Source organism: Lethenteron reissneri, chromosome 16 (assembly GCF_015708825.2).
Source record: "Lethenteron reissneri isolate LAM-NWPU_2019-01 chromosome 16, ASM1570882v1, whole genome shotgun sequence".
Lineage (NCBI taxonomy): Eukaryota > Metazoa > Chordata > Hyperoartia > Petromyzontiformes > Petromyzontidae > Lethenteron > Lethenteron reissneri.
Genome location: NC_083794.1, coordinates 11,726,675 through 11,745,943, shown reverse-complemented (window position 1 = coordinate 11,745,943; position 19,269 = coordinate 11,726,675).

The following is a 19,269-nucleotide window of genomic DNA, read 5'->3' as shown; positions in this document are numbered from 1 at the left end:
CGGCTGCTTGCGTTGTGGCCGAAACGTCGTGAGAATTGTTTTATTATGTTTTATTTTTATTATTTTATTACTTCCCTTCTACGTGACTTTACCAAAAGAACCAAGAAGATGAATCCCTGCAGTCACGAAAGCTTTAAATCGAAAAGTAATCAGTTAATTAGTATGTGATTCCTCTATAAGGAATTGTAATATGTATTGTGTATTGCTTAATAATACGCTTCCAGGCTGTGCTAAGTCTGTAGCTATCAAAGCGGTTACAATTATTTGTATTTTTCTCAATTTCGATGGATTCTCTAATTAGTATTGGCCAGTAATAATTAGTTTTGCACATACTAATTAACTGATTACTAATCTATTATATAATCCCCCCCCCACCTCCGCCTCTGATCTCGAAACCTGATGGGGTTCAACAATGATGACGTCGTACTGCTGCACTATTTAAGACCGGAAGCAGGTGGATGGCTTCACTATTCTGTTAAATCGCCCGAAATTGATGGATGTAATTACCAGCGAAACGTCGTACTACTCAAATTCTAAATGTTGTGGATTCACTCTTCAAACACACCGGTGGGCTGAAGAAGTAACTAATTGGCGTTTTGTTAACGTGACACATTTGTTACTAGCTGTGTCGGGTGGTGGAGGGTTGCGACACATTTATACTTACGCGATCTCACCCAAAAACCTTTATTATGAATAATACTGGTCGCGAAAGCCTACGTGTTAAACAAACCTGTAAACCTATTGCAAAAATAAATCTTGACTTAAAGCTTTCGTGACTGTAGGAATTCATATTCTTGGGGTCTTTAGGTAAAGTCACGTCGATAGGTTAAAATAAAATAACAAAAAAAAACAACGACGTTTCGATCACAACACATCACATCACTTGTGATGTGTTGTGCTGATGCAGTTCTCCGGCTGTGTTTGTCTCACCTGATGACGGCTGCTTGTGTTGCGATCGAAACGTCGTGATCTATTAATTTTCTATCTACGTGACTTTACTGAAAGAACCAAAGAGTATGGATTCCTTTCCTGTGTGATGTTTTACACGTTATTCAGTCCTATTCCAATAATCATCATCACCAGCCATAATCTATCCACTTCATAATTCATAATAAAGTTTTTGGGTTAGATCGCGTTATTTATAAATGTGTCGTAAACCTCCACCACCCGACACAGACAATCAGCAAAAAAGTGTCACGTTGACAAAAGACAAATAGCTCACTACTTTAGCCCACCGGTGTGTTGAAGAGTGAAACCACAACATTTACAATTTTTGAGTACGACGTTTCGCTGGTAATTACATCCAGCATCCTCGGGCAATTCACCAGAATGGTGGTCACGAAAGCCTTCGTGTTAAAATAATCTATCCACTGCTGGACGAGACTTCTATCTCCTGCACATGAGCCAATCTCGTTGCTGTATTTCTGTGGTGGATATCCTCGGAGGTGCACTCACTCCTTTAGCTGCCATTCCATTGTCAGCCTCATCCATCGACCATCAACCCTTCTAGCGATGTATGTACACACGTCCGTATGATATTGAACTAAGTTCACAACGACGCGCAGCCAACCGTGCCAATCGGAGGTGCGGAGGCGGAAAAACAAACTGAACACAAAAAAGCAGTTCTAAAGAAAAGAGTTTTCAATCGAGAATCATGAAAAAGCGCGTCGCTCCAGTGGCTTCCGAATATCGGAGGGAAGAACGTTCCAGACGGCCACAGGAGCGCGTCTGAAAGCGATGGCGAGCCAAAAGGCACTGCTGCGAGGATGACTGGAAATAGTGTGCTCAGGCCCACTTGCTTTTCTCAACAGTCGACGTGATGTCTGTCATGTTTGTTTGTTCACTGATCCATGAGTTCGTCCGCTGCATCACAGTTTCAATTGAAGCGTGCACCCGTTTTGTTTTTGCTATATCAATGTCTTGTTCCATTTTCTTTGCCAGTGTCCATGTTTCTGATCCACGTGTCAGAGCAGCCAACGTCCATTGAATTAAAAACGTTCTAAGTTAGTCACATTGGCACGTTTCGTTTCATTATCATGTAAAAACAATTTTAAATCACTCCCAATGTGCTGTTATCCCACCTTTTTATTTCATCAAGTAAACCACCGATCCACCTTCAATAAGTGCGCTAAGCGTACCAGCTCTGATTGGTTTTCCCGGTTGTTACCCTCCAACGGATATCGTCAATTGTGTAGTGAACTTGTTATACGTGAAAATTGAGATGTCAGCGAAGCACACGCACACGCCAGGTTCAGGGAGAAATGGCTCTACCATCAATCACATATTTTCACTCTGAATCAGTTACTGAAAAAGATAAAAATGAAAATATCACACATTATACATATTTTTAGTAAGATCACCACTGACACTAAATTCTTTATAATCTCTACACCATAACCGAACAACAAGAGGTTAACAATCACAGTACTCTAAGGGCTAGATGTTCGTGAAAATGGTTATGACCTATGGGCCATGATACAGCTTAGTTTGTAAAACAGCAGGGCTACAAATGTTCAGTGCAATGAAATCACATCACATTCAGAGTCAGCTCAATCCGTCAAAACTTGGCTGAACTCGTCAAGCAGAATAAATCGTGGCACGAACTCTGGTCATCCTCGCAGCCGTCACTGCATCGTGCGCTTTCAGGTGCCCTTCTGCGGCCGTCTGGAATGCTCTCTCGTCCGATATTAGGAAGCCATTGAAGCTATGCACTTTTAAATTTAGATTGAAAACTAATTTCTTTAGAACTGCTTTCCGTGTTTAGTTTGTTGTCCTTCCCCCGCACCTCCAATTAGCACGGTTGGCTACGTACGGTGCAAAAGAAGTTGAACATAGATACATGTATGATGTATATATACATACATCCGCCTCCGTCTGCGATGCTCTTCCACCATTCGATATTAGGAAGCCACTGAAGCTATGCACCTCGGGTCGTTACATTACATTGACAAGATGTCAAAGTAGATGTCATCACATCGACTGAGGCTGAATCCGACAAAGACGGAAATACTTTGTTGCAACCCACGAGCCCAAGACAACCATCTCATTGAACCGAGGCTCCATTTCCATCTCTGCCACAGGCACCCGCGCCATCGACCTGTGCCAGATTGCTCAGCGTCCACATCGCCGGAAGGCCTGTCGCTGACGTCTCAGATCAGCGAGATTGTCAACCTCCGTCTGTTTTCCATTTGGGGCAGATCAAAGCCGCTCACATGAGTCGACCATCGGAGGTTTGCGGCGTCACTTGTGAACAACCTTCGTTGTTTCACGAAGCCGGCGACCGAGTTGGATTCCCGCCCACGACCAACACCGGTGGCGATTATCCGAATCGGTCCCGTCGGGGCGGCTCAGCCTCAAATGAGTACCTGATGCGATGTGTAACCATCGCCACCGGGGAGACGAAGGCGGACGGGCGTGGTGCTGGCCACCCACCCCCCTCGCGTGCCGTGCCGGCCTTCATAGGTGCTCGCTAACAGCACTTGCCCCAGCAGTCTGTTATCCTCATCTCCATTTGTCTCACGGCTGGTAGTGGGGCCAGCCTGCCACAAAACTCGACCGACTGCGGTCCGCTTGTAATGCAGCAGCGGCAGCTGAGGCCGCGGCCACGGCAGCTGGTCCTCGGGTCGTCACGATACACGGCACATCGGCCCCCTTCCTCCCGGGTACCGCCTTCGCCTGACATCGCTGTGCCGAGAGGAACCACGGTGCAGCGGCGCGCACGTGGTTCTCTCGGGGCACCGAATGGGGACGGCACCGGCGATTATCGCCGAGCTTGGCATTTGATGCAGCTGGCACGAAGGAGACGCGAGCCACGCTGCGACGGGCCTCATCAGATCGGTTGCGGTCGGCAGACTGACCGAGCCGAAACGTCCGCCCAAGTGCCAAGTTGTGGCGACGGGTTGCTCCCCATGTCGCTGGTCCTGCGGCGTGGAGCGGTCTCGCACCTCCGATTAGCACGGTTGTCGACGTACGGGCGCACAGATGAAGTTCAACATACATGCGTACATGCACAGCCAGCGACAAAAGCCTCGTGCGGGCACCGGAGTCTCGCGAGAGACAATTAAAGACGCGCAAGTTTTGCCATCTCTCGCTCTTCAGTCGTTTGTCCGGCGCTCTTTAAGATGTAGCGCTCACAGTGCGGCCTGATAGAAGTCGTCCAACTCACCATTATCGTCATCATCATCATCATTATTCCTCTGAAATGAAATCAAATGAGTTCCACTTAGCGAGTCTGTAACAACTTGAGGGAAATCGACAGCGGTTGTCCTCCGGAGAGAAGATTGGTCCTTGGCATAGAAATGCGGAATTTTCACTCCTGGCTCACGACCACGAACAGAGATGAGTGCCACGTAATGTTCATTGTAACACAGGGAACACATGGACTCTGAATTTATTGCATCTATGGTAAAACAATCGAATTTCGTTTCCCCCCCCCCCCACCCAGAATGGCCACGTTCAAGGCCTGCTTCGGACAGTTGTTCTAGACGTAGGTTGCGATGGTGGAAACGTGGTGTATTTATGATCAACTTTACATCTAGCATTTAGCACAAGCTTTCGGCGGTCAATGGCCAGAGGCCGGGCAAGCTCGCGAGATGCCGAAAAGAAAGCGGACCCCCACCGTGAGGCTGCTGCTGAAGATCTTTTTCTCGTCGCTATTTTCTTTCCTTGCTTCTCCGCTACCATGCCCGACGCACAGGAAAGGGGGGTTTGTCTCATCAGAGCGGAGCTAAAATAAAAACCTCACAGGAAGCTGGCACGGCATTTACTGTGCACAAGTACCCCATTAACTGCGGCTAACTCACCCAGCTGCTGAAACTCTTGACATCCTTTCGGCATTAAGAACCCAGGGTTCACTTAACGAAGCTTTTCAGCGAACCTTGTTATATATTGCGGCACAATGGGAACAAATGCGCGCACTTGAGCGTGCAAACAAAGGGTCCGAGTCTCTGAATGACTAATCTTCTCAAGTGTGTCTTTTCTACCGCGCGTGACTGTAAAAACGTCACAAGAACTATTGCAAAATAGTGCGGCTGTATTAGATTTTTTTTATGGTAAGAGACACAGCCCTGAAATTGCTCGCTAACGCCATTGCTGGCAGAAGGAGCCTTTCAATACAGACGTTCCAAGATAGACCCTCGTCCATGCTGGCCAGACGTCTTGGGAGAGATGCGAGTGACTTGACAGCCAAGTCACACACCTTGGTTACGGAGTATACAATTTTTTCTATATAAAACTATCATGATACTACAGTGTGCTGGGTGTTTATTTGTTGATATATTTTGATTGATCAACTTTGCAACAATCGCATGCATATACGCACGCACTACATTGTAAACAAGCTTCCAACACTCTTTGGCTCTTTCGGTAAAGTCACGTAGGTGAAAATAAAAAATGAAAATAAAAATTAAAAAGAATAATAAAAATAAAGAATAAAATAGAAATAACTAATTTAGTTATTTCTATTTATTTCTATTTTATTCTTTATTTTTATTCTTATTGTTTCTTTTTAATGAAAAAAAAAGAATAAAATAGAGATAACTAATTTAGTTATTTCTATTTATTTCTATTTTATTCTTTCTTTTTATTCTTATTGTTTCTTTTTAATAAAAATAAAAGAATAAAATAGAGATAACTAATTTAGTTATTTCTATTTATTTCTATTTTATTCTTTATTTTTATTCTTACTTTTTATTTTTATTTTTTTTATTTTCACCTACGTGACTTTACCGAAAGAACCAAAGAGTGTGGATCCTTGCAGTCACGAAAACTTCAAATCTAGAATTAAGCTTCCAACATATGGAGCGAAACGTCAGACGCCATAATGACGAACAGGACGTGCAGTACAACCCGAAAACACATCGCAGAGACTAACTACACGTGCGTCATAATTGCCCCGTGACCGTTTATTTAGCAGTTGTTTCATTTACACGTGCAATCAAATTATCCTCAAGGTAGTGTGCCCTTTGTAGAATTTTTTCAAATGTAAATTAATGTAATTGCGAGCGCTCTGACAATTACAGCAATTGAGGCAAATGATTTACTCATTGCTGGGGTATTAAATATCAAGCTCTATAAGTGACAAATTGCTTGACCTCGGGAAACTTTTGGCACATTTTTTTGTAATGATTCAATCAGAGTCAACAATTAAATGGCACTTGCTTATACAGTGTATTTATTTTCAGTAGCCCCCCGTACGAGACAGAAAAAACCCGTCAAATTTATGGTGGGAATGCCGATGCTGTTCGGTGAAAACCAACACACGGGGTCAGAGGTGAAATTCGGGGTCACTTAAACAGACACCGGAGAGGCGGGGGGAGAGTACGAAATAGTAAATTTACCTTCCCAATTGACTCCTCAAACACCGCCTGGGCCTGTGAGGAGGATTGATGAGTGACGTCGGTCGAGCCAATATTTTGGAAGACAAAAGTTTCTCAAAATGTTTTCTCAGACCGAACGTCTTACCTGACTAAAAAAATCATCTCGGCTTATTAATGACCTGAAAATGTGTACTTTGAATTTCGCCGTGCGTGGCAGTGCCGTGATGAAATACGGTAAAAATAAAAACCTCCGTGAAAGCCACGGCATCGTGCGCGGCCTTCACCGAGCAGTGGATTGGCGAACGGCCGCAAGTTTACGCATTTTATTTTAAATAAATGTGCAGATGGTAGCTTTCGTCCGCAAAGTGGCCATGCCCAAATCCTGCGCGCTTTACTTTTTTACAGCGTGAATTCACCGGCCACTTTTCCACTTAAGTAACACATTTAGTTGATTCAATCTCTTTTCTTTTGAATGACAAAGTGATTTTGCAACAGTACACGTGTGTCTGTGTGTATATATTGAGGTTATTAATTCATGCAATGGCTTCTGTGGAGACTATGGTGGATGCAGGTGATATTGCACCGCGAATTGGTGGCATGGGCAATGTTGGATCACGTGATTGATGGCCAGGCTCTGGCATTCATATTATGGACCAGATCCGTTGCTTCAATAAGAATGGCAAAGGCCACCTCAATGGTCCAATTAAAGCGTGAATCGTTTTACACACGCAACTTAGCATCAGTGATTATTGCGTTTCTGTATTTAAAGACTGTTTACGTCTTACATATAGTAACACAGCATAGAAGAGAAGGCAAGAAATATCCTCTGGAGCTTCTAGATTTGAAGCTTTCGTGACTGCAAGGATTCATACTCTTAGTTTTTTCGGTAAAGTCACGTAGGTAAAAAAATGAAATGAAAAAAATAATAATAAAAATCACGACGTTTCGGAGGCAACACAAGTCTCTGTCATCAGGTGGGACCGTCACAGCCTCCGAAACGTCGTGATTTTTATTATTTTATTTTTATGAATTTAAATTTCATTTTTTTACCTACGTGACTTTACCGAAAAAACTAAGAGTATGAATCCTCTGGAGCTATTTCAAGTGGAGGTCCTTCTGGCAGTCGTGGCATGAAGAAGCAATTACAGAGCTACACCTTAACATCCGTTGCGCACCATTGATGTTCTACACATTAAATAAACTAGATCTGAAAATCTACACTTTATTGAATTGAATATAGTTGATATACATATGATAATTGGTTTTTTACCCTTTTATCTGCCAACAAAACTGCCACCTTTTTTTACAAGGAGTCATGTTTGCATAGACCACAATACCTGCAGTCGTAATGCAAACAAAAAACATATGTTATGTTTTTTGTTTGCATTACGACTGCAGGTATTGTGGTCTATTGTGGTCTATGCAAACATGACTCCTTGTAAAAAAAAAAAGGTGTCAGTTTTGTTGCCAGATAAAAGGGTAAAAAACAAATTATCATATTTTACTACTGGCAAATAAGGTTCCAATGGTGATATACATATGTTAAGAGTAACAGAATCGTTGGTGTGCTGTTTTTTTTTTATTCCAGCACAAACTGATGCATCCGAAAAAGCGGATACAAATTCAGCACCAACAAAAGCAACAGCAGCAGCAGCAGCAGAAATATCAACAGCTGCAATTACCTTTAAGGAGGAGGCAATATCACCACAACATTTCACGACACTGCCAAGGTCAAACACACATATATGGATGCGCACACCCATGCAGATGCTCGCACACGCAGGCAAAGACAAACACACACACACGCGCTCGCTGCACAGTGACAAATAAACGTCGGGATCATGACCCGGACACCTCGAAGCGCAGCCCTCCCCCAGCGCAGGGACGAGGGTTGGTCAGTGTTTCTCCACAACAGTGGTCTCCATGGACACACCGATACACAAGTAGGCAATGCACAATCATCTTTGCCGTTTGAACCTACGGAGAAGTGAGCTGGGTAGGGGAACCGTGATGGGGTTTTGGGGAAAGGGGTAGAGGGTGGGGGGGAGGGATTAAACTATCTGAATACATGAGAAAACAGTGACATCACCAAGTCAGCAGTCTAAACATCTGGTTTGACAGTCAATGCCAAATTTTAGTGCCGTTGATGCATTGCAGAAATAAAACATGGAAAACATGCATATCGCCACAGGGCACCAAACCTGAAATCTCATCACACGTTGTGGTCTCAATTTTTTTTCCGCTGGCTCACCACCACTGCGCACCCCTTGGGGGGGAAAACAAATTATTCCTAAAGATTGTTAAATCACTTGTGATGCCTTTTATTTAATTTATTTTTAGAAAAAGAACATTAGGAAAGCAATGATGACAAATATTCTATAGATGGCCTGTTTTTATTTACTACTACTACTACATGCTTGGAAACTTGCTTTCGCGCATTCACACTTTTAAACCTTAGACTAGTTTTAACCCGAGCCACGTTGTAAACAGCACATTTTTACGGGCCAAACAAAAGATTTTAAAAGAGCAAAATCTTAATTCGGTGCAGCGCCTCCCAATAATTGCGTAGGAAAGATAGGAGGTGAGAACGAATCGTGGAGTGACAGGAGAGTGCTTAGCCAAGTCCTTGGCAGCGCCTGAGGTTGTATTTATCAGAACCCAAATATCAGAAACATTTCCAGCAGATTTCTACTTGCAGCTGGCATGTTCCCACAAACACCCCCCCCCCTTCCCATCTACAATTCTCTCCCAAAACGACACCCTCATCACACCAACCCCCTCAAATCCCACTGATTCTATTATTTATATTTCGTGGAATGGGCTTACTCAGTGTGGCAAATATATACACACAACCACCTCTGATATCCCAAGCGTTAGTTTAAAATTCATGCCTCTTTTGGAAATTTAAGTTGCAACAGATTGTATTTAATGTGTGCGCGGGTGAGCGTGTTTTTATCAAAGTGTCTGGTTTGGTTTATGTTAAACAATGAGAGGATCCAGAGGTGAGCAGATCCGAAGAAGAGGGTGGACACATGCAAGAAGCATTTACCGGTGCACATGGAAATTGGCAAACATGGTGTGTGCCGATGTACTCGGGCCCTCGTGTTACTTGCCAACAGTGAGATGCTCTTTGGAACTAATTGTCCTTTCATGGCTCCAGGTTGAGGAGCCACAGACTCATATGGAAACCCATAAACTCACATGCAGGCCTACTGAGACACTTGAATGTACTGGCAGTTGCTTCCTCATCAGCGATTTCTAACGTAGAGATGTAAACTCCCTTGACTGGTATACAGAAGGTCATGGGTTTAATCCCGACCCTGACGCCTGTATATTTGGAGTTTGCATGTTCTCCCCGTGGTCGCGTGGATTTTTCTCCAGGTCCTCCTGTTTTTCACTCAACATTATTTAGAAACATGCATTGAGAGTATTTGGCTGCTATACATTTCCAAATGATAAGCCACTTCGTTGAGCTATCATTTGTGGCCAGGTCACTTTTGTAAACGAGATAAATAGTTCAGTGGGCCTTACCTGATAAAATAAAAATAGCTTATAGTTTTTTTTTATATGACTCACAATGACTCATATGAAGATCCGAGAGACTCGCGCAGAGACTAGTTGACTTACATAGAGACCCATAGACGCACATAGACACACAGATAAACAAAAAAATTGCACTGAAACTGGCTTCAATATCAGTGCTCACAGCTCCCGTAGTTTCCCAGCAGAACTGGTCTGGTGGGAGCCCAGCACTGGGGCAGCAGCAGCAGCAGCATCATCATCATTTTGTTACCGACTCTAACCTGGAGGCACCCAACTGCTACTGCTGCAGTGTTTTTTGTTCGGTTGCTGTAAAAAAACACCGTTATAAGAGCCTTTGTGATCGGTGTTAAACCAGGAGAAGCAGAAGCGTAATGATAAATGACGAAGACATTACGATGCAATTAGGCTTCTCAGAAAAATCGAGCTCAGGATAGACCGAGTGAATATGAAGATGTGTTTATAGACAATAGCATAAAATGCAAGAACGAAGGCTTACAGGGGCAGGTTACAAGGGTCATAGATGTTAGGAAATTGGCCAAGAGGGAAAGCAAGCGAAAGATGGATAGAGGAAGTTAGCAAAGCTTTTAAAAACAGGGGAGGGTGCCTATAGTCAACTTAGCAGCTAACTCAAAACAGATTGGCTTAGAGGAAATTAATCAACAAAAACAAACAAAGAATTTACCAGTACGCATCGATCATGGTCTGAGTAACAAAGCGAAGAGAAAAGAATTACCAGATTGTTTTACCACTTTTTTATTGTACATACATACATACTAGCGTGCAATACCATGAAACAAAATGCCTACTATGTTCATAAATTTTGCATTGTGTCTTTCGTTACTATGTAAAACTATTTTCACGCATATACATCGCCAAGTCCTTCAAAAAATCCCCCCCAATATATTGCAGACAAGATATCACGTGTCACTGCTACAGCGTGTGTTTAGAACAAAATTCAGTGACATTTGGACAGCCAAAATTAATAATTTGGAGAAACGCTTGGTGTGGAGCCTATGTTTGGAGTGTAATCGAATGTAATATGATGGGAATAGAATGACAAGGTTATATGCCGAAAAGTTATAATGATCAACATCATCAGCCACTGTATATCCACTGCTGGATAAAGGCATGTAGTCACCATCCCTCATGGGACCCAAAGCTGCTACCATTCATGACTTGTGCTCACGAACACAAAGTTACTTCTGGCAATTGTTGCCACGTTGAAAGACAACAAGAACATTGTGTGGGTCAGAAGGTGCAAGTGATGCAAGCGGAAGGAAAGAGATCAAGAGGAAGGCAGCAGAAGAAGAATGGGTGGGGGGGGGGAGATGTGGTGCGATTGGACATGATGGTCAGAGGAACGGATGGCGCAGGACAGGGCAGCGTGGAGAAGGGCGCGATATGAATCTGAAATAGAATAAAATGGAACAGGTCGGCAACGACAACGGACCCCACACGAGTGGGACTATCACGTGGCAGAAGAAGAAGTGCTCTTGGTGTCAGGTCATGAGATAAAGAATCCATTCAGAGCTCTCGCAGAGCGCTGCCTCATTCACCCGCTGTGACGAGACGGTGGGTGGACGAAGATAGAATCGATCTGCTCCTGAAATATTTTCGAAGTGATCTTTAATCAACACCAGGGGATGGCTCTTTCCTGCCCTGCTAGAGAGAAAGAGAGTGAAGCCAGTCCTTTTAATTCTCGCCGAAGAAATGTATCAAAATTAAGTACTAAAAAAACGAATTTAACGTGATGGATTTGTTTTTACTGATTCATGACCAACGACACTTCATCACTGAATTTAATCACAGGTTGCGGATACTCGGATTCGAACCCAGGACCTCAAAGCAGATGCTTGGCTCAGCGCTTTGACCTCTGAAACACACCGACCACCTCGATTCAATTTCATTTTTAATCTTCAAGTCCAGAGCGTGGCACATTGCTGACAAGAAAAGGGCCAGTGTTTTCATTTTTTCCGGGCATACGCTGAAAGCTGAACGTGTACCGGAACTGCATTTTGCGGGCCAAATAAATTGCTTGTGTTATTGTTTCCATGCTAATGCCACTAATGTATGGCGGTGCATATTGTTTTGCAGTGAGCTCATGGGCTCTTGGGCCCTCCGTACGCCGGCTTCAATCAATTTGAATAAAGTAAGCCAACATCATCACGTGACCGGCTACACAGTCACATTGCGAGAAACGCCCAGCACATCATTTTAGCGGTCCTTTATACCCGACCAAAACAAAATTATCGCAGCCTTTGAAAATTATCGCAGTAACCTCCTACTAGCCAAGGACAACCCAAAGGGTTCCTTCTTATTGGACACGGGATGGTGTCTGCACACAGCAGGCAGACAGCGCTCGTAACAACGTGCAACATAGAGTTGCCGAGGATAGATGTGTGCGTACGATATTTTAGTCTATGCAGTATATGTACTTTCCAATTTTACCAGCCACTGCCTTCTGTCACCGTTGGCTCTTTTGGGAGCAATCACAATGCAGTATCAGGGCCCTGCGATGCATTTCTCATAAATGTATGCATCAGTTATACAAGAAAACGTCCTGTTTTATGTCTTCAAATAGTCAAAATGGAAACTGCCAACACACAAAAGCCACTATCTAGCAAAAGAATGCGCTGAAAGCATTGTAACAAAAATTGTGGAAAATTGTTGGTGACTCGCCTGGAAAAAAGTAATGGCCTATGTAAAATGTAGAAAATATACGTTTATTATTATTAGGCATTTTTTTCAGCAGACGATGCCAAATCCTGGTTTCCATCACTGTTCGGCTGGATATAACATATTTTAATTTCAAAGTGCTGTCACGAGAATGGCAAGTTTAAAAAAATTGTGGTGGAGCTTCATGAAGGGCAACTCCACACAAAAACTTCCCATCATTTACAACTCATGACAAAACACAACAAGATTAACGACGGTCATGCACGGGAGGTGGGGGGGGTGAAATTGCTCAACCATAAATCAATTTACCTTCAGGCATTTCATCAGCATTGTGACATTTTGCACGGAATTCTGACATTTTTTTTTTTGCACAGCTTTTCCCAACCGTTTCAACAACAACAAAAAAACCAAAGTCCATTGTTCCTTTGTCGTTTTTCTCCATTTCCACTGTGGCGTCGCTGCGCGCATCCACTATACACCTGCTTCGCCATTTATGGCAACAAATCACTTCGTGAGAAACAAGACACTCGCTTACATTCACAAACGAGCACCTTTTCCAATAATTACGTAACAAAATGGGAACTAACAGTTTGCAGCACCGTTGTCAATTCAAAGCTGGACAAAGGTTTGCCCCACGCGTTGAGTCGGCCACTGGGGGTTGTTTGACCATACTTCACCACAGTGCGCAGTGTGCGTTGGCGAAGGTGGGGGGGGGGGGTGTCAGAACCGGTCCATATATCACTCGCTATCAACCATGTTCACTAACCATGGCTTTGAGAATCGTACTCGTATTGTTGGGTCCATTGTGCAGTGATATAACCATTACACCACCCTTGTCAAAGCCATCTCTTCGGCATACCTCAGCAACTGTTTTCGCTGTGGTGGTCCCCACCTGATGAAGGACGCTTGTGTTGCGCCCGAAACGTCGTGATTTAATTTAGTTGTTTTCACTTTTTCATTTTATTATTATTTTCACCTACGTGACTTTACCGAAAGAGCCAAAGAGCATTACACCACCACTCATCACGATTCACAATGGGTATGGGCAATCATATTTCAGAACGACATTATCATTGCGAGACCGCCAAATTTTAATTTTAATTTTCTCCCGAAAAAAATTAGATTATCCCTCGTGTAGCAAAGAGTGTTTGATGTTGATTATGTGAACATATTTTCTGCTTGTGTGTGATGATGATATATGTGGTGTAAAACGATTAGATTTGGGTAAGGCAAGGCACACATGTATAACCAGGGGATGATTTCAGAAGCACAGGAAGTATATCCTAACATCCCTCCAGCATGAATCTGTTAAACTTGTCAGAACATTGGCCCAAACGTAGAATGAATTTCAGCCAAATATTTGACCAACAAATGCTTTAGACCTCGACAATATGTATAGACCCTACCCTGTGAGGCTTTACATTTCGTCTTTTTTTTCCCAAGCTGCCCTCTTAAACATTAGTAAGTTGCATAAATCAAACAGCAGATGAAGATCCGTGCGTATCTAATGATTCTGGTGGCATGTACGTTTTACGACGTTACTTGATCTGGTGGGATGACGTGTGGATACCCCCCCCACCCCCACCTTTTCCTCCAAAAATGCCTGGCCAGAGTGGAAGAGTAGGCCAAATGCCCTCTAGGAGCGCTCTCTCCCAGAGCTCAGTCGGGAGTAGCGTGACCAAGCAATTGAAGGCCTGCACTGTCCCCTGCCAACTACCGTGTACACAAAAACGTCTCCCGTGTATACAAACATCTATCAGCCTCAAGCGTGTATGCAAAACCACCACTTCCTGACGAACTGCATTGTTGACATCTTGTCTTGTGTGAACATTTTATAAATCCATAAAATGCGGCTCAACCAACGATGAGGCAGCAGTGAGACAAAGAGACAACTGTTTGGACCTCATACATGTCTTTATCCTTGGACGTTAAAAAATGCAACATTGTACAGTTTAATACTCGAAGATTTACAGGCAAAATCGCATTCAAAACGTTTTATTTTCCTTGCAATCATGAAGTATCTGGTGTGCTCACATGCAACGGAGAAGAGCCAGAAACAACCGTTTTGCAAGTTGTATTATTATTGTTGCTACCACTAACCATCTTGGGCATCTAATTAAAGCACTTAATCTTAATTAAGCTGGTTTTTCCTGAAAGGTCACGTAACAGTCCCCCCACAATCCAAGCTGCAATAACAGTTGCAGCCGTGGTTAAATAACGGACGACACGCACGCCGCTGAACCTCGCCTCGCCGTGACCTCCACCGGGCTCCGACGCAGCAGCAGCAGCTGCGGCGGTGGGGGGAGAGAAGCGGTGGTGCGGTGCTCAGCGACGAGCCAGACACCCGGGGCTCCCCCAGGGCTCCCCAGGGCTCCCCAGGGCTCCCCCAGGGCTCCCCCAGGGCTCCCCAGGGCTCTCCCCCAGGGCTCCCCCAGGGCTCTCGCCCAGGGCTCCCCAGGTCTCCCCCAGGGCTCCCCCAGGGCTCCCCAGGGCTCTCGCCCAGGGCTCACCCCTCGAGCTCACCCCCAGAGCTCACCAAAAACCCGAGCACTTGAGAATCCCAAGCGGTGCCAAAGACAAAAAGATGCCACCCCACTCCCATCTCCCCACTCCGCCCTCGAACCAAGTGTGGCCTGAAACAGACTGCTGGGGCTAGCACCGTGGCGCACGGGAGAGGTGGTGGGTAGAGGCAGCGCCACGCCCGGCCGCCTTTGTCTCCCCAGTGGCGATGCTTAGGCTGAGTCGACCTCAGGAGATTCCGGGACCGGCTCAAATAATCATCATTGGTGTTGGCCGTGAGCGAGAATCGAACTCGGACAGGCAGGCAGACGCGGAGCCGGCAAATGCACCACTTGACTCCGAGCCAGTTTTTTGTCAAGAGTTGTTTTTATATTCCTACGCAATTATTTCGTGAAAATAAATGCATCACATTCGCGCGGTTGGTCCATACCATTGCCGCATCGTGGTCTGAAGGAAAGGGGGGGTGAGGGAAAGGCAGTACCTGTAGACGTTGCACGTGTAAAACATATGAACGCACACGTTGTAGCCATTCGTCAGTCCACTGCTGGATGGAGACCTCTCCATGCGCTGCGGGTTATGGGTTCAGTGACATTCCAGACACGGGCTCCTGGCACGCCAAGCAGCGAGAATGCCAAAAGAGGCACCGGCGACACACACCGGGCCGGAAAGCTCGCCGCTTGACTCTGTGCCAGATTTTTTTTATGTTTTATTTTCTACGCGGTTTTCATATTTATATATTTTTTATATTTTTTTTCTTTCTTCATGAAAATGTATCACGCAAGCGGCGGTGTGCTTTTTTTTAGTTGCACGAGCCTATGTGTGTGTTGTGCTTTTCTGAACCAGGGGCGTTTTATCATCCACACAACAAGGCTTCAAACTTTCCACTTTTAACTCCCACAAATCAACCACTTTGTAGTCGCTCTTTCCCTACACCTGCCACCCTTCCTCTAATCTCAAACTCTTTCATCTGTCAGCCTCCAAAGCCAACCCCCCACAGCCAACCCCCCACGTGTACAATTGTACAATGTACGTACGTCTACAATTGTATAATTGTACACGTACGTACATGTACAACACTTGTTGTAAATTGACTGATGGACGAGGGCTTCCTCCACACACCGTTCGGGTTGTACATGTTACTCGACTGTACTGCTCACCACACGGCCAGTGCAAGGTTGGCGAACGTAGGCAGGCAGCATCGATGGGCATGAATAGTTTTACCCAAACTTCACCACAGGCGTGCTCGTGAAGAGGGGAAGGTGAACCTCGGACTGGTGTTTAGACGTGTCCGGCAATCAAACTCGGACTCTGGAGTTCATGGTGCGGCCCACTGACTGCCACACTCCCACTACACACCAAATAAACGATAAAACTGCAGATTTGAAGCTTTCGTGACTGCAAGAATTCATATTCTTAGGTTTTTTCGGTAAAGTCACGTAGGTAAAAATTTATTAATTTATTAATTTTAATTTTTTACCTACGTGACTTTACCTGAAAAAACCTAAGAATAGATAAAACTGCAATTAAATCACGGGTGATTTTCTTAATGTTCATCTTCTTGGTTCTTTCGGTAAAGTCACGTAAAATGGAAATAATAAAATAATAAAAATAAAACATTATAAAATAATTCTCACGACGTTTCGGCCACATTCAGACTCTGTCTTCTCGACAGACCTGTTTTTCACCTGAGGACGGCTGCTTTGCGTTGTGGCCGAAACGTCGTGAGAATTATTTTATTATGTTTTATTTTTAGTATTATATTATTTCCATTCTACGTGACTTTACCGAAAGAACCAAGAAGATGAATCCCTGCAGTCACGAACGCTTTAAATCGAAATTTCTTAATGTTGTTTCGGGTATGGTTCAAATGGCAACAAAAAAATGTTCCACGTAATCCTACAGCCGTTAAATTAACTCTCAGTGGTCTAAATCTGCAACCATTTCAAAAGGGCAACACTTCAGGTGTACCGTGCAATATCAATAAAAAGCTATTAACAAGACCCCTGCACTGCCCTGATTATGGTACTGTAGCAGTATGGCACAGAGCCATGCATACCATCCGGCCTTCCAGGAGAATAAATGTTTACCTTTGCCGTCTATAACCTTAATTTAAATTCAACAAAACCTATTTTATGTTCCCGTTCCATGTTCGTGACCTCAAATATTTTCGTACAAGAAGATCACGTCTCGCGCAAACATCGATGCATTATTAATCTACACGGTAATGTATATCATTCACACACACGCACACACGGCTCTGACCAAATTAAAAAACCTGTACGAATCAATAGCGCCACTCCCTTGGGTCAGGTGACCTCACATTAATAAGGGGACAGCTTCGATAGCGTCGTTGAAATATTCCAAACGTTCCCTTCTACCTCCTGGTATGACCGAAAATTCACGACTCTCAGCTCGAAGTAAGCTCGTGGGATTTGTCTCCTCTCTGCGAATGTTGTTTTTCGATTCTTGTTTTAAGCTACAAATGTTACACTTCTTAGTCCGCACCCCCCCCCCCCCCCACACATATGTCACCCGCGGTGTAATCAAACTTCATGCGGGGAGCCGGTAAAGAAGATTTGTCTGAGCTAAACCTAAACCAGAACTCTAAACCCCCCCCCCACCCCGCGACACGCCAGCCATAACTCATCTGTCGCTTGATTAATCAACGCGCTAAAACGGACGTGCTGAAACACTGGCCAGAAGGCAAGGCCAATGTCGCGCTGCGTCCTTGACAGACCGCGCACAAATGCACAAAGATGACAGACAGAGCAATGCATCACGCAATTTCTCCTTTTGAAGGGGACGTTTCTTTCAAGCTATACTGTTTCACTTCTAATGATTCCGCCTTTTGATTCATCGCAGAAAGCTTTCCGGAGTCGCTCCCAGCAGTTGCCCCCATTGGTAAGTGCACGGTGGAATCCTGCTAAGTGAACGGAGGACCCAAAGATTGACAATGAGAGAGAGAGAGAGATTAAAAAAACATGGCAAACGAGAGAGCAGGTGGATGAGGTCTCATGATACCCACACGGCCTCAAAAGGGAGTGACACAATGGGCGCTGCCGACGACTGCCGGCAGTAACGGGGATGAGAACGCGACACGCAAAGAGCAGGACGGAGGGGACATTGACGACAGGAAGATTCATCTGCATAGACACCACCGTGCAATATTCGTCACTCCGCACGTCACGGTACAAAGGCCACGGTGGAACCCGACCACGTGTTCTCATGCTACTGGCAGCAGTGTGCCATGTGCCTTTGTGCACGCTGGTATTCCCTGCACAAAGACCACACTTGTATCATGCTGGATCTTATTCTGCTGATGATCGTCATGGTGACGATGATGATGATAATGATGATCCCCATCATGATGACGATGATCACTGCCATGACACAGGAACCTTCTTGTGCTGTATCGACGTCCTCACCTCGGTCTAAGCGATCATTACCTACCGACCATTGTCAAACCACTGATGGATGAAGGCATGTTTCTTTTCGTGTCAGCCATGAGGGTTGTTTGACCATACTTCATCAACCGGGTCGATTTGAGATGATGGATAGCAGCATGGTTCAGGCGACACTCACCAATTTTACTCGCCATGGCCAGGAATCAAACTCATGTTGACGGGTTCAGAGTGCAGTCAGCTTCATCACTGCGCCACCACTCCACACACTTCGTGTTTATCGGGCATATATTGCGTGACCATCCTACAATCACTCATCCCTGGAGGATATTCTCCACAACTGCATTTGCAGACTTTTCAAACAGGATATAACGCTTTGCATAACCTTTCCGAATCCTCGTGTAGAAACAACTTTGATGTTTTCAATTTTATTACTGTATTGCTATTATTTTTTCTATCTACGTGACTTTACCGAAAGAACCATAGAATATAGTTGCAATGAAGATAAGGTCAGATCGCGGAAACAACCGTCAAAAGCAAAAACTTGTTTTCATTACAAATGGCTGTCAAGCGCCTTCTTATCTCTTCGGATATGTGTATTTACAAAAAAAAATAAACTTCAGTAACTCAGAAGCGATGTTGCCATAATGGTTTGCACACTCGACTTGCAAACCAGAGGTCGCCGGATTGATCTCCCAGTGCGGCACTGGAAACCACTCTCCTAAATCCACCCCCACCGCGATCCACTCGGAAGTGGAATCGGGTATAGCGCTGTCGATCAGCAAGCAGGTCACGTGTGATGGGGCAAAGTG